The following is a 15871-nucleotide window of genomic DNA, read 5'->3' on the forward strand; positions in this document are numbered from 1 at the left end:
TGCGGGTGTGCTGGAGCAACGTCCGCAAGAGGTGCTCGCACCGACCTGAACATCGGCCCTGACAGGAACCGACCCGCCGGGAAGCCTCTCCGACGTGCCCGAGGAACGCCTCGACGGGCTCCTGCGTGCGGGTGACGTGAGGTGCATCGTCGGGAGCCGGAGGCGCCGCCGCCTCGGCCGTGCCAATCCGCGGGGTCCCCCCCTCCTTCGCCTTCCGAGCCTCCGGGACCCACAACAAGCAGCCGGGGACGCCCCCGGACGGACGCCTTCGGCCGCCGGCGGACCGCCCGCCGGCTTCTGGCCGCTCTCTCTCTCCACAGCTCTGAGCTCGCGGCTCGCTGCTGCTTCTCCGGCGACTCGCACGCGCGAGACCGCTTCTCGCTCGCCGGCGGGGAGGGTAGCTGGGTCGGCAAACCGCTGGCGGCTACCGCTCCACACAACCCACGCCCGAGCCGACGCCACCGCCGACGCCGCGCGCCCCCTTCTCGCGCGCCGGCTCTCCAAGCCCCAAGCGCTCGCTCGGCACCGCTGGCGGAGCAGAGTCCTCACTCTCTCCTATAGACGGACACAAAAGTCATTGCCTCACAAACGGCGGACGTCCTTTTCCAGCCTACCGCGGCGAGGCAGCCGAGCGCAACCGACTTTTACCTCGACCTAACTGGAGGCACAGAGAAACAGCGACGCCTACCACACCTTCCGAGCCGTGCCACGACCTGCTAGTCTACCTCCAGCCCCACGGCGGGCTTCCAAGTCCCGTCGGACACGCGGTAGACCTGGCCGCCGTTCCCTCTGCCCGACCGGCGGCTATTTCCTCCGCGAGGGTAGACCTGGCAACCTCAGGGGGACACGGGGAGACCCGCCGGCCGGGAACCGACAGCGCCGGCCCGCCTTCCTTCGCTTCTCGAGCGGGCCCTTCCGGCACTTTTCGGACCTTTTCGGGCTTTTTCGCACCTTTCCGGGAATTTCCGACGCTTTCCGCGCGATCGGACCCGCTCGGGAACCGCTCGACCGACCCGCGGACGTGCGCCTTCGCAAACGCGCGCGCGCGCGCGCTCCCGTCGCTGCCGGGCAGACCCCGACGCCGTTCTCGCGGCCGGACCTGCAGCGACCCCTACAGGTCGCCGCCGGCTAAGCAAACATGGCGACCGCGCCCGGGTAGACCTGGCGGCCGCGGGAAGCTACGGGGAGACCAGGCGGCCGCGGGAGGACGCGGGGACACCAGGCGGCCGCGGGAGGATCGGCAGAGGCGACGGGGCGATGCGGTAGACCTGGCAACCTCGGCAGGACGCGGGGAGACCTGGCGGCCGCAGGAGGGCCCCGGGACACCTGGCGGCCGCAGGAGGACACGGGGAGACGTGGCGGCAACGGGGGGCACACGGTAGACCTGGCAACCTCAGGGGGACACGGGGAGACCCGCCGGCCGGGAACCGACAGCGCCGGCCCGCCTTCCTTCGCTTCTCGAGCGGGCCCTTCCGGCACTTTTCGGACCTTTTCGGGCTTTTTCGCACCTTTCCGGGAATTTCCGACGCTTTCCGCGCGATCGGACCCGCTCGGGAACCGCTCGACCGACCCGCGGACGGGAGCCCTCGCAAACGCGCTCGCGCCCGCGCGCCCGTCGCTGCCGGGCAGACCCCGACGCCGTTCTCGCGGCCGGACCTGCAGCGACCCCTACAGGTCGCCGCCGGCTAAGCAAACATGGCGACCGCGCCCGGGTAGACCTGACGGCTGCTGTCCGCAGCGCTTAGACGAGGCGCCCGCGGCGCCCCGAGGCGGGGAACACCTGCCGGCCGGGAACCAACCCCGCCGTCGTTTCCCTAGCAGGGCTCTGCCTTGCCTTGCTCGGCTTTCATCCGCATTGCTCTGCTCTCCTGTGCCGTGCTGGGCTCCTCTCGGAGACCGTCCCGCGGATTTTGATGCCGAGTCGGTCGCTATAATTACGAACGCAGAAACCGTCAGACACAGAACTTGGCCTCCCCGCAGCCCAGCGACCGTTCCCTCGCAACTGGCACGAGGGGGCAGCAGGCCTGCACACCCAGCACGGTCTTTTCTGGGAGTAACAACATGATTCCCACAACTACGCTGCAAGAAAGGCAACAATAAAGAAATAAACAGCTAAAGCAAGACACGGTTCTTGCCCAACGTCACGGTGCACCAGGAGATGTGAAGGAGGCTGGGGAGAGGGCGATCAGGGTACAGCCACTGTCCAAGTCTGGCTGCCACCTGCACACAACATGAGAGCCCTCCGGTCTCCCCCCAACAGGCACTTGGAACCCAAAGGAGGGCTGGCCGCCAGCTCGCTACGTTCGCTTTGCTTCTCTTTGTTTTGTCCTAGCTCTGCTTTGCTTTGCTCTCGCTGGCACGGTTTTGCTTTCCCATACCTCCTTTCCTCTGCTGTTCTTGCCCCAGCTTTGCCTCACATTGCTTTGCTTCTGCTTTCCTGAAAATGCTTTGCTTTTCCTTTTGCTACTTTCCTTTCCTCTGCTTTGCCTTCCCTGGCCTTGCTTTCGTTTGCTGTATCAGGCCATTTTTTCCTTTCTTTAGCTTTCCTTTGCTCTGCTTTGCCTTGCTATGTTTTGCCTTTTCTGGACACGTTTTGCATTTTTTTTAATTGTTCATTGCATTCTTTTGTTTTCCTTTTGGACCTTTTTAATGTGTTTTTAGAGGCCGCGCTTTGCTTTTCCAGGCCGTGCTTGTCATTGCTTTTCCCTATGCCGCTAGGTCTTTTCCCTAGCAGGGCTATGCTTTGTCTTGCTCAGCTTTCATCCGCATTGCTCTGCTCTCCTGTGCCGTGCTAGGCTTCCTTTGGAGACCGTCTCACTGATTTTGCTGCTGAGTCGATTGGTATATTTATGAACGCATAAACCGTCAGACACAGAACTTGGCCTCCCCGCAGCCCAGCCACTGTCCCCTCGGAACCGGCGCGTGGGGGCAGCAGGCCTGGCCGCCCGACACGGTCCATACTTTGTCCCTAGGCATGCCGCGAGCTGCCAGGTGGGCCACACTGCTAGTTGTGTGTGTGAGGTTCTCAAAGACAGTAAGGAACTACGTGATTCCCACAACTACGGTGGAAGAAATCCACAACAACAACAACAACAACAAAATGTATATAGATATATAAAACCAGCTAAAGCAAGACATGGTTCTTGCCGGGTGTCACGGTGGACTAGGAGCTGTGAAGAAGGCTGAGGAGTGGGCGATCAGGGTACAGCCACTGTCCAAGTCTGGCTGCCACCTGTACACAAAATGGAGCCCTCCGGTCTCCCCCCCACAGACACCTGGAACCCAAAGGAGGGCTGGCCGCCAGCTCGCTACGTTCGCTTTGCTTCTCTTTGTTTTGCCTTGCTCCGCTTTGCTTTGCTCTTGCTGGCACAGTTTTGCTTTTCCATACCTCCTTTCCTCTGCTGTTCTTGCCCCGGCTTTGCCTCAGAGTGTTTTGCTCTTTCTCTCCTGGAAATACTCTGCATTTCCTTGTGCTACTTTCCTTTGCTTTGCTTTTCCTTGCTCAGCTTTCCCTTCCCTGGCCACGCTTTCCTTGGTTTAGCTTTGCTTTATAGACCTGGCACTGCTCTGCCTTTCCTACCCCTGCTGTGTTTTGCCTCGCCTCAAAGTGCTTTGCTTTCATTTGCTTGCTTTGTCTTCCCTGGTTATGCTTTGCTTTTCCTGCTGCTACTTTCCTTTGCTCAGCTTTGCCTTCCCTGGCCATGCTTTGTTTTGCTTTACGGGGCCACGCTTGCCTTTTTTTACCTTTGCCTTGCTCTCTTTTGCCTCACCTGCTCCTGCTCTCATTTCCATTTTCCAGCCATGCTTACCTTTGTTTTGCTTTACTTTGTATTCCTGGCACTGCTTTGCTTTTCCTTTTGCTACTTTCTTTTGTTCTGCTTTGCCTTATATGGCCATGCTGTGCTTTGCTTTGCTTTGCTTTGCTTTGCTTTGCTTTGCTTTGCTTTGTATTCCTGGCATTGCTTTGCTTTTCCTTCTCTGCTCTGCTTAGCTTCTCTTAACCCTGCTCTGATTTGCCTTACCTCGAACGTTTTTGCTTTGTTGTGGTTTTATTTATTTTCTTGATTGTTTTTGTTGTTGTTGTTGTTGTTGTTGTTGTTTGTTTGTTTGTTTGTTTGTTCATTAATATTTTTTTCTTTCTCTTTACCAGCACTGCTTTGCTTTTCCTGGTACTACTTTCCTTTGCTCTGCTTTGCCTTCCTGTGCTTTGCCTTCCCTGGCCTTGCTTTGTTTGGCTTTAAGGGGCCATGCTTTCCTTTGCTTAGCTTAGCTTTGCTTTGTTTTGCTTTTCCTTGCTCAGCTTTCCCTTCCCTGGCCATGCTTTCATTTGCTTTATCAGGCCATGCTTTCCTTGGTTTAGCTTTGGTTTACAGACCTGGCACTGCATTGCTTTTCCAACCCATGCTGTGCTTTGCCTTGCCTCAAACTGCTTTGCTTTCCTTTATTTGCTTTGTCTTCCCTCGTTATGCTTTGTTTTACCTGGTGCTACTTTCCTTTGCTCAGCTTTGCCCTCCCTGGCCTTGCTTTTTTTTTGCTTGATAGGGCCATGCTTTCCTTTGTTTAGCTTTGCTTTCCTCTACTTTGTTCTGCTTTGCTTTGCCTTTCCTGGTCATGCTTTGCATTTTTTTATTTATATTTTTTTTAATTTATTTGGTGTTCATTCCATGATTTATGTTTTCCTTTTATATCTTTTTCTTGTGTTTTCTCTGGTCGTGCTTTGCTTTTCCAGGCCGTGCTTGTCATTGCTTTTCCTTATGCCGCTAGGTCTTTTCACTAGCAGGGCTCTGCCTTGTCTTGCTCAGCTTCCATCCGCATTGCTTTGCTCTCCTGTGCTGTGCGAGGCTTCTTTCGGAGACTGTCCCACTGATTTTACTGCTGAGTCGATTGGTATATTTATGAACGCATAAACCGTCAGACACAGAACTTGGCCTCCCCGCAGCCCAGCCACTGTCCCCTCAGAACTGGAGGCTGGGTGCAGCAGGCCTGGCCACCCGACACGATCCATTCTGTGTCCCCAGCCATGCGGCGAGCCGCCCAGGGGACCCCTAACTGCTACTCGTGTGGTGATAGTGTTCAGTGAGGATTTCAACGACAATAAGTAACTACGTGATTCCCACAACTACGGTGGAAGAAATCCACAACAACAACAACAACAACAAAATGTATATAGATATATAAAACCAGCTAAAGCAAGACATGGTTCTTGCCGGGTGTCACGGTGGACTAGGAGCTGTGAAGAAGGCTGAGGAGTGGGCGATCAGGATACGACCACTGTCCAAGTCTGGCTGCTACCTGCACACAACATGGAGCCCTCCGGTCTCCCCCCCACAGACACCTGGAACCCAAAGGAGGGCTGGCCGCCAGCTCGCTACGTTCGCTTTGCTTCTCTTTGTTTTGCCTTGCTCCGCTTTGCTTTGCTCTTGCTGGCACAGTTTTGCTTTTCCATACCTCCTTTCCTCTGCTGTTCTTGCCCCGGCTTTGCCTCAGAGTGTTTTGCTCTTTCTCTCCTGGAAATACTCTGCATTTCCTTGTGCTACTTTCCTTTGCTTTGCTTTTCCTTGCTCAGCTTTCCCTTCCCTGGCCACGCTTTCCTTGGTTTAGCTTTGCTTTATAGACCTGGCACTGCTCTGCCTTTCCTACCCCTGCTGTGTTTTGCCTCGCCTCAAAGTGCTTTGCTTTCATTTGCTTGCTTTGTCTTCCCTGGTTATGCTTTGCTTTGCTTTACGGGGCCATGCTTGCCTTTTTTTGCCTTTGCCTTGCTCTCTTTTGCCTCACTTGCTCCTGCTCTCACTTCCATTTTCCAGCCATGCTTACCTTTGTTTTGCTTTACTTTGTATTCCTGGCACTACTTTGCTTTTTCTTTTGCTACTTTCCTTAGCTCTGCTTTGCCTTCCCTGGCCTTGCTTTCGTTTGCTTTATCAGGCCATTTTTTCCTTTGTTTAGCTTGGCTTTGCTCTGCTTTGCTTTGCTTTGCCTTTCATCTTTTATTTATTTATTTTTTTATTTTTTAATTTACCTTTTTTTTTCATGTTCCTTGCATGATTTGTTTTCCTTTTGGACCTATCTGATGTGTTTTTACAGGCCGTGCTTTGCTTTTCCAGGCCCTGGTTGTCACTGCTTTTCCCTATGCCTAGCAGGGCTTTTCCTTGTCTCGCTCAGCTTTCATCCGCATTGCTCTGCTCTGCTGTGCCGTGCTAGGCTTCCTTTGGAGACCGTCTCACTGATTTTGCTGCTGAGTCGATTGGTAAATTTATGAACGCATAAACCGTCAGACACAGAACTTGGCCTCCCCGCAGCCCAGCCACTGTCCCCTCGGAACCGGCGCGTGGGGGCAGCAGGCCTGGCCGCCCAACATGGTCCGTTCTGTGTCCCCAGCCATGCGGCGAGCTGGCTTGGGTGGGCCGCACTGCTGGTTGTGTGTGTGAGGTTCTCAAAGACAGTAAGGAACTACATGATTCCCACAACTACGGTGGAAGAAATCCACAACAACAACAACAACAACAGCAAAATAGGTAGAGATATATAAAACGTCACGGTGGACTAGGAGCTGTGAAGAAGGCTGAGGAGTGGGCGATCAGGGTACAGCCACTGTCCAAGTCTGGCTGCCACCTGCACACAAAATGGAGCCCTCCGGTCTCCCCCCCACAGACACCTGGAACCCAAAGGAGGGCTGGCCGCCAGCTCGCTACGTTCGCTTTGCTTCTCTTTGTTTTGCCTTGCTCCGCTTTGCTTTGCTCTTGCTGGCACAGTTTTGCTTTCCCATACCTCCTTTCCTCTGCTGTTCCTGCCCCTGCTTTGCCTCAGAGTGTTTTGCTCTTTCTCTCCTGGAAATACTTTGCATTTCCTTGTGCTACTTTCCTTTGCTTTGCTTTTCCTTGCCCTGCTTTGCCTTCCCTGGCCATGCTTTCCTTTGCTTTATCAGGCCATGCTTTCCTTGGTTTAGCTTTGGTTTACAGACCTGGCACCGCTTTGCTTTTCCTACCCGTGCTGTGCTTTACCTTGCCTCAAAGTGCTTTGCTTTCCTTTGTTTGCTTTGTCTTCCCTGGTTATGCTTTGCTTTTCCTGGTGCTACTTTCCTTTACTCAGCTTTGCCTTCCTTGGCCGTGCTTTGTTTTGCTTTACGGGGCCACGCTTGCCTTTTTTTACCTTTGCCTTGCTCTCTTTTGCCTCACCTGCTCCTGCTCTCACTTCCATTTTCCGGCCATGCTTACCTTTGTTTTGCTTTACTTTGTACTCCTGGCACTGCTTTGCTTTTCCTTTTGCTACTTTCTTTTGTTCTGCTTTGCCTTACCTGGCCATGCTGTGCTGTGCTTTGCTTTGCTTTGCTTTGCTTTGCTTTGCTTTGCTTTGTATTCCTGGCATTGCTTTGCTTTTCCTTCTCTGCTCTGCTTAGCTTCTCTTAACCCTGCTCTGATTTGTCTTACCTCAAACTTTTTCGCTTTGTTGTGCTTTTTATTGCTGTTTTTTTGTTGTTGTTGTTGTTCATTTTTTATTTATTTATTTATTTTCACTTCTTTCTCTTTCCTGGCACTGCTTTGCTTTTCCTGGTGCTACTTTCCTTTGCTCAGCTTTGCCTTCCCTGGCCGTGCTTTGTTTTGCTGTATAGGGCCATGCTTGCCTTTGTTTAGCTTTGCTCTGCTCTGCTTTGCCTTGCTATGTTTTGCCTTTTCTGGACATGCTTTGCATCTATTTTTTTTATTATTATTATTATTTATTGATTTATTTTTCTTTAAATGCTCATTACATTCTTTTGTTTTCCTTTTGGACCTATCTGATGTGTTTTTACAGGCCGTGCTTTCCTTTTCCAGGCCCTGGTTGTCACTGCTTTTCCCTATGCCTAGCAAGGCTTTTCCTTAGCAGGGTTTTCCTCTGTCTTGCTCAGCTTTTATCCGCAATGCTCTGCTGCCCTGTGCTGTGCTAGGTTTCTTTGAGACTGTCCCACTGGTTTTACTGAGCTAGCCGCAAGCTCCTTACGTTTGCTTTGCTTCTCTCTGTTTTGCCTTGCTCCGCTTTGCTTTGCTCTTGCTGGCACAGTTTTGCTTTCCCATACCTCCTTTCCTCTGCTGTTCTTGCCCCGGCTTTGCCTCAGACTGCTTTGCTTTTGCTTTCCTGAAAATGCTTTGCTTTTCCTTGTGCTACGTTCCTTTGCTCTGCTTTGACTTGCTCAGCTTTCCCTTCCCTGGCCACGCTTTCCTTGGTTTAGCTTTGCTTTATAGACCTGGCACTGCTCTGCCTTTCCTACCCGTGCTGTGCTTTGCCTTGCCTCAAAGTGCTTTGCTTTCATTTGCTTGCTTTGCATTTCCTGGTTATGCTTTGCTTTTCCTTTTGCTACTTTCCTTAGCTCTGCTTTGCCTTCCCTGGCCTTGCTTTCGTTTGCTTTATCAGGCCATTTTTTCCTTTGTTTAGCTTGGCTTTGCTCTGCTTTGCTTTGCCTTTCATCTTTTATTTATTTTTTTATTTATTTTTTAATTTACTTTTTTTTTCATGTTCCTTGCATGATTTGTTTTCATTTTGGACCTATCTGATGTGTTTTTACAGGCCGTGCTTTGCTTTTCCAGGCCCTGGTTGTCACTGCTTTTCCCTATGCCTAGCAGGGCTTTTCCTTGTCTCGCTCAGCTTTCATCCACATTGCCCTCCTCTCCTGTGCCGTGCTAGGCTTCCTTTGGAGACAGTCTCACTGATTTTGCTGCTGAGTCGATTGGTATATTTATGAACGCATAAACCGTCAGACACAGAACTTGGCCTCCCCACAGCCCAGCCACTGTCCCCTCAGAACTGGAGGCTGGGTGCAGCAGGCCTGGCCACCCGACACGATCCATTCTGTGTCCCCAGCCATGCGGCGAGCCGCCCAGGGGACCCCTAACTGCTACTCGTGTGGTGATAGTGTTCAGTGAGGATTTCAACGACAATAAGTAACTACGTGATTCCCACAACTACGGTGGAAGAAATCCACAACAACAACAACAACAACAAAATGTATATAGATATATAAAACCAGCTAAAGCAAGACATGGTTCTTGCCGGGTGTCACGGTGGACTAGGAGCTGTGAAGAAGGCTGAGGAGTGGGCGATCAGGATACGACCACTGTCCAAGTCTGGCTGCTACCTGCACACAACATGGAGCCCTCCGGTCTCCCCCCCACAGACACCTGGAACCCAAAGGAGGGCTGGCCGCCAGCTCGCTACGTTCGCTTTGCTTCTCTTTGTTTTGCCTTGCTCCGCTTTGCTTTGCTCTTGCTGGCACAGTTTTGCTTTTCCATACCTCCTTTCCTCTGCTGTTCTTGCCCCGGCTTTGCCTCAGAGTGTTTTGCTCTTTCTCTCCTGGAAATACTCTGCATTTCCTTGTGCTACTTTCCTTTGCTTTGCTTTTCCTTGCTCAGCTTTCCCTTCCCTGGCCATGCTTTCCTTGGTTTAGCTTTGCTTTATAGACCTGGCACTGCTCTGCCTTTCCTACCCCTGCTGTGTTTTGCCTCGCCTCAAAGCGATTGCTTTCATTTGCTTGCTTTGTCTTCCCTGGTTATGCTTTGCTTTGCTTTACGGGGCCATGCTTGCCTTTTTTTACCTTTGCCTTGCTCTCTTTTGCCTCACTTGCTCCTGCTCTCACTTCCATTTTCCAGCCATGCTTACCTTTGTTTTGCTTTACTTTGTATTCCTGGCACTACTTTGCTTTTTCTTTTGCTACTTTCCTTAGCTCTGCTTTGCCTTCCCTGGCCTTGCTTTCGTTTGCTTTATCAGGCCATTTTTTCCTTTGTTTAGCTTGGCTTTGCTCTGCTTTGCTTTGCTTTGCCTTTCATCTTTTATTTATTTATTTTTTTATTTTTTAATTTACCTTTTTTTTTCATGTTCCTTGCATGATTTGTTTTCCTTTTGGACCTATCTGATGTGTTTTTACAGGCCGTGCTTTGCTTTTCCAGGCCCTGGTTGTCACTGCTTTTCCCTATGCCTAGCAGGGCTTTTCCTTGTCTCGCTCAGCTTTCATCCGCATTGCTCTGCTCTGCTGTGCCGTGCTAGGCTTCCTTTGGAGACCGTCTCACTGATTTTGCTGCTGAGTCGATTGGTAAATTTATGAACGCATAAACCGTCAGACACAGAACTTGGCCTCCCCGCAGCCCAGCCACTGTCCCCTCGGAACCGGCGCGTGGGGGCAGCAGGCCTGGCCGCCCAACATGGTCCGTTCTGTGTCCCCAGCCATGCGGCGAGCTGGCTTGGGTGGGCCGCACTGCTGGTTGTGTGTGTGAGGTTCTCAAAGACAGTAAGGAACTACATGATTCCCACAACTACGGTGGAAGAAATCCACAACAACAACAACAACAGCAAAATAGGTAGAGATATATAAAACGTCACGGTGGACTAGGAGCTGTGAAGAAGGCTGAGGAGTGGGCGATCAGGGTACAGCCACTGTCCAAGTCTGGCTGCCACCTGCACACAAAATGGAGCCCTCCGGTCTCCCCCCCACAGACACCTGGAACCCAAAGGAGGGCTGGCCGCCAGCTCGCTACGTTCGCTTTGCTTCTCTTTGTTTTGCCTTGCTCCGCTTTGCTTTGCTCTTGCTGGCACAGTTTTGCTTTCCCATACCTCCTTTCCTCTGCTGTTCCTGCCCCTGCTTTGCCTCAGAGTGTTTTGCTCTTTCTCTCCTGGAAATACTTTGCATTTCCTTGTGCTACTTTCCTTTGCTTTGCTTTTCCTTGCCCTGCTTTGCCTTCCCTGGCCATGCTTTCCTTTGCTTTATCAGGCCATGCTTTCCTTGGTTTAGCTTTGGTTTACAGACCTGGCACCGCTTTGCTTTTCCTACCCGTGCTGTGCTTTACCTTGCCTCAAAGTGCTTTGCTTTCCTTTGTTTGCTTTGTCTTCCCTGGTTATGCTTTGCTTTTCCTGGTGCTACTTTCCTTTACTCAGCTTTGCCTTCCTTGGCCGTGCTTTGTTTTGCTTTACGGGGCCACGCTTGCCTTTTTTTACCTTTGCCTTGCTCTCTTTTGCCTCACCTGCTCCTGCTCTCACTTCCATTTTCCGGCCATGCTTACCTTTGTTTTGCTTTACTTTGTACTCCTGGCACTGCTTTGCTTTTCCTTTTGCTACTTTCTTTTGTTCTGCTTTGCCTTACCTGGCCATGCTGTGCTGTGCTTTGCTTTGCTTTGCTTTGCTTTGCTTTGCTTTGCTTTGTATTCCTGGCATTGCTTTGCTTTTCCTTCTCTGCTCTGCTTAGCTTCTCTTAACCCTGCTCTGATTTGTCTTACCTCAAACTTTTTCGCTTTGTTGTGCTTTTTATTGCTGTTTTTTTGTTGTTGTTGTTGTTCATTTTTTATTTATTTATTTATTTTCACTTCTTTCTCTTTCCTGGCACTGCTTTGCTTTTCCTGGTGCTACTTTCCTTTGCTCAGCTTTGCCTTCCCTGGCCGTGCTTTGTTTTGCTGTATAGGGCCATGCTTGCCTTTGTTTAGCTTTGCTCTGCTCTGCTTTGCCTTGCTATGTTTTGCCTTTTCTGGACATGCTTTGCATCTATTTTTTTTATTATTATTATTATTTATTGATTTATTTTTCTTTAAATGCTCATTACATTCTTTTGTTTTCCTTTTGGACCTATCTGATGTGTTTTTACAGGCCGTGCTTTCCTTTTCCAGGCCCTGGTTGTCACTGCTTTTCCCTATGCCTAGCAAGGCTTTTCCTTAGCAGGGTTTTCCTCTGTCTTGCTCAGCTTTTATCCGCAATGCTCTGCTGCCCTGTGCTGTGCTAGGTTTCTTTGAGACTGTCCCACTGGTTTTACTGAGCTAGCCGCAAGCTCCTTACGTTTGCTTTGCTTCTCTCTGTTTTGCCTTGCTCCGCTTTGCTTTGCTCTTGCTGGCACAGTTTTGCTTTCCCATACCTCCTTTCCTCTGCTGTTCTTGCCCCGGCTTTGCCTCAGACTGCTTTGCTTTTGCTTTCCTGAAAATGCTTTGCTTTTCCTTGTGCTACGTTCCTTTGCTCTGCTTTGACTTGCTCAGCTTTCCCTTCCCTGGCCACGCTTTCCTTGGTTTAGCTTTGCTTTATAGACCTGGCACTGCTCTGCCTTTCCTACCCGTGCTGTGCTTTGCCTTGCCTCAAAGTGCTTTGCTTTCATTTGCTTGCTTTGCATTTCCTGGTTATGCTTTGCTTTTCCTTTTGCTACTTTCCTTAGCTCTGCTTTGCCTTCCCTGGCCTTGCTTTCGTTTGCTTTATCAGGCCATTTTTTCCTTTGTTTAGCTTGGCTTTGCTCTGCTTTGCTTTGCCTTTCATCTTTTATTTATTTTTTTATTTATTTTTTAATTTACTTTTTTTTTCATGTTCCTTGCATGATTTGTTTTCATTTTGGACCTATCTGATGTGTTTTTACAGGCCGTGCTTTGCTTTTCCAGGCCCTGGTTGTCACTGCTTTTCCCTATGCCTAGCAGGGCTTTTCCTTGTCTCGCTCAGCTTTCATCCACATTGCCCTCCTCTCCTGTGCCGTGCTAGGCTTCCTTTGGAGACAGTCTCACTGATTTTGCTGCTGAGTCGATTGGTATATTTATGAACGCATAAACCGTCAGACACAGAACTTGGCCTCCCCACAGCCCAGCCACTGTCCCCTCAGAACTGGAGGCTGGGTGCAGCAGGCCTGGCCACCCGACACGATCCATTCTGTGTCCCCAGCCATGCGGCGAGCCGCCCAGGGGACCCCTAACTGCTACTCGTGTGGTGATAGTGTTCAGTGAGGATTTCAACGACAATAAGTAACTACGTGATTCCCACAACTACGGTGGAAGAAATCCACAACAACAACAACAACAACAAAATGTATATAGATATATAAAACCAGCTAAAGCAAGACATGGTTCTTGCCGGGTGTCACGGTGGACTAGGAGCTGTGAAGAAGGCTGAGGAGTGGGCGATCAGGATACGACCACTGTCCAAGTCTGGCTGCTACCTGCACACAACATGGAGCCCTCCGGTCTCCCCCCCACAGACACCTGGAACCCAAAGGAGGGCTGGCCGCCAGCTCGCTACGTTCGCTTTGCTTCTCTTTGTTTTGCCTTGCTCCGCTTTGCTTTGCTCTTGCTGGCACAGTTTTGCTTTTCCATACCTCCTTTCCTCTGCTGTTCTTGCCCCGGCTTTGCCTCAGAGTGTTTTGCTCTTTCTCTCCTGGAAATACTCTGCATTTCCTTGTGCTACTTTCCTTTGCTTTGCTTTTCCTTGCTCAGCTTTCCCTTCCCTGGCCATGCTTTCCTTGGTTTAGCTTTGCTTTATAGACCTGGCACTGCTCTGCCTTTCCTACCCCTGCTGTGTTTTGCCTCGCCTCAAAGCGATTGCTTTCATTTGCTTGCTTTGTCTTCCCTGGTTATGCTTTGCTTTGCTTTACGGGGCCATGCTTGCCTTTTTTTACCTTTGCCTTGCTCTCTTTTGCCTCACTTGCTCCTGCTCTCACTTCCATTTTCCAGCCATGCTTACCTTTGTTTTGCTTTACTTTGTATTCCTGGCACTACTTTGCTTTTTCTTTTGCTACTTTCCTTAGCTCTGCTTTGCCTTCCCTGGCCTTGCTTTCGTTTGCTTTATCAGGCCATTTTTTCCTTTGTTTAGCTTGGCTTTGCTCTGCTTTGCTTTGCTTTGCCTTTCATCTTTTATTTATTTATTTTTTTATTTTTTAATTTACCTTTTTTTTTCATGTTCCTTGCATGATTTGTTTTCCTTTTGGACCTATCTGATGTGTTTTTACAGGCCGTGCTTTGCTTTTCCAGGCCCTGGTTGTCACTGCTTTTCCCTATGCCTAGCAGGGCTTTTCCTTGTCTCGCTCAGCTTTCATCCACATTGCCCTCCTCTCCTGTGCCGTGCTAGGCTTCCTTTGGAGACCGTCTCACTGATTTTGCTGCTGAGTCGATTGGTATATTTATGAACGCATAAACCGTCAGACACAGAACTTGGCCTCCCCGCAGCCCAGCCACTGTCCCCTCGGAACCGGCGCGTGGGGGCAGCAGGCCTGGCCGCCCAACACGGTCCGTTCTGTGTCCCCAGCCATGCGGCGAGCTGGCTTGGGTGGGCCACACTGCTGGTTGTGTGTGTGAGGTTCTCAAAGACAGTAAGGAACTACATGATTCCCACAACTACGGTGGAAGAAATCCACAACAACAACAACAACAACAGCAAAATAGGTAGAGATATATAAAACGTCACGGTGGACTAGGAGCTGTGAAGAAGGCTGAGGAGTGGGCGATCAGGGTACAGCCACTGTCCAAGTCTGGCTGCCACCTGCACACAAAATGGAGCCCTCCGGTCTCCCCCCCACAGACACCTGGAACCCAAAGGAGGGCTGGCCGCCGGCTCGCTACGTTCACTCTGCTTCTCTTTGTTTTGCCTTGCTCCGCTTTGCTTTGCTCTTGCTGGCACAGTTTTGCTTTTCCATACCTCCTTTCCTCTGCTGCTCTTGCCTCAGATTGCTTTGCTTTTTCTCTCCCGGAAATACTTTGCATTTCCTTGTGCTACTTTGCTTTGCTTTGCTTTGCTTTGTTTTGCTTTTTCTTTCCTGAGCCTGCTACGTTTTTACTTGTGCGGTCAGGCTTTATTTTTTATTTCTTTGCTTCGTATTCCTGTCAGTGCTTTGCTTTACCTTCTCTGCTCTTCTGGACCTTTCTTAGCCTCGCTGTGCTTTGCTTTGCCTCAAAGTGCTTTCTTTCCTTGGCTTTCCCTTTCCTGGCACCGCTTTGCTTTTCCCTGTGCTCCTTTCCTTAGCTTTGCTGTCTTTATGAATGCATAAAGAAGTTCATGAAACTTGTTTGTGAACACACAGAAAAGTTAGCCGGCCCGCAGCCCGGCAGCCGTCCCCTCGGAGCTGGCGGGCTGGGACAGGGATCTGGCTACCGGGCCAGGTCTATTTTGTTGCCCACCGTTGTCCGGAGAGCCAGCAGGTGGGCTCCGTTGCTATTCGTCTGGGGAGGGGTGTGGGTTGAGAACAACAATAAATAACTACCCGATTCCTAAAACTAAAGGGGGAAACAGATGGAGAAGACTATTATTATTCCTACTACTACTATTTTTATTACGTTTTAATGATATTTATTTCTATTACTATTTAATACTTTTATTTCTAATAACTTTTTAGTAGTATATAATAATAGCATTAATAATAATAATAATAATAATAATAATAATAATAATAATAATAATAATAATAATTTATATAATGATAAGCGGCTAAAGCAAAGCAGCCAGGCAGCCAGCCAAACTGAGTGGCACAGGTGGGGAGCCGTTCGCGGCCGAGCAGGAGCCTCTGATGTCAGAGCGAGAGCGAGAGGTGGCCCGAGGCAACCGGGGGCCGCTGCCACACCCTGGCCTTCTCAAACGCCCAGCTCCCCATAAGCCAGCAACGGGCCCCTTTTCCTCTGGGCTGGGTGGGGGGTGCGATTTCGACTGACGCTAAGTTAACTCCGCATTTTGTTTTGGCAGCACCGTTTTGCTTTGCTTTGCTTTCCCTGGCCCTGCGTTGCTTCGCTTCGCTTTGTATTCAAGGCACTGCTTCGCTTTTCCTGGCCCTGTTTTACTTTGGATTTTCTCTTCTTGACCGTGCTTTGCTTTTCCTGGCCTCGCTTTGTTTCGTTTTGCTTGACTTTGTATTCGTGACACCGCTTTTCTTTCCCTGGACCTCCTTTGCTTTGGTTTTTCTCGCCCTTCTTTGCTTTGCTTTTGCTGGTCCTGCCTCGCTTTGTTTTGCTTGACGTTGTATTCAAGACACCACTTTTCTTTTCCTGGACCTCTTTTGCTTTGGTTTTTCTCGCCTTTCTTTGTTTTGCTTTTGCTGGCCCTGCCTTGCTTTGTTTTGCTTGACGTTGTATTCAAGACACCACTTTTCTTTCCCCCACCCCCCAGGAAATCCTTAGCTTAGTTTTTTTTT

The sequence above is a fragment of the Netta rufina genome (assembly GCF_964035555.1).
Source record: "Netta rufina genome assembly, chromosome: 18".
Lineage (NCBI taxonomy): Eukaryota > Metazoa > Chordata > Aves > Anseriformes > Anatidae > Netta > Netta rufina.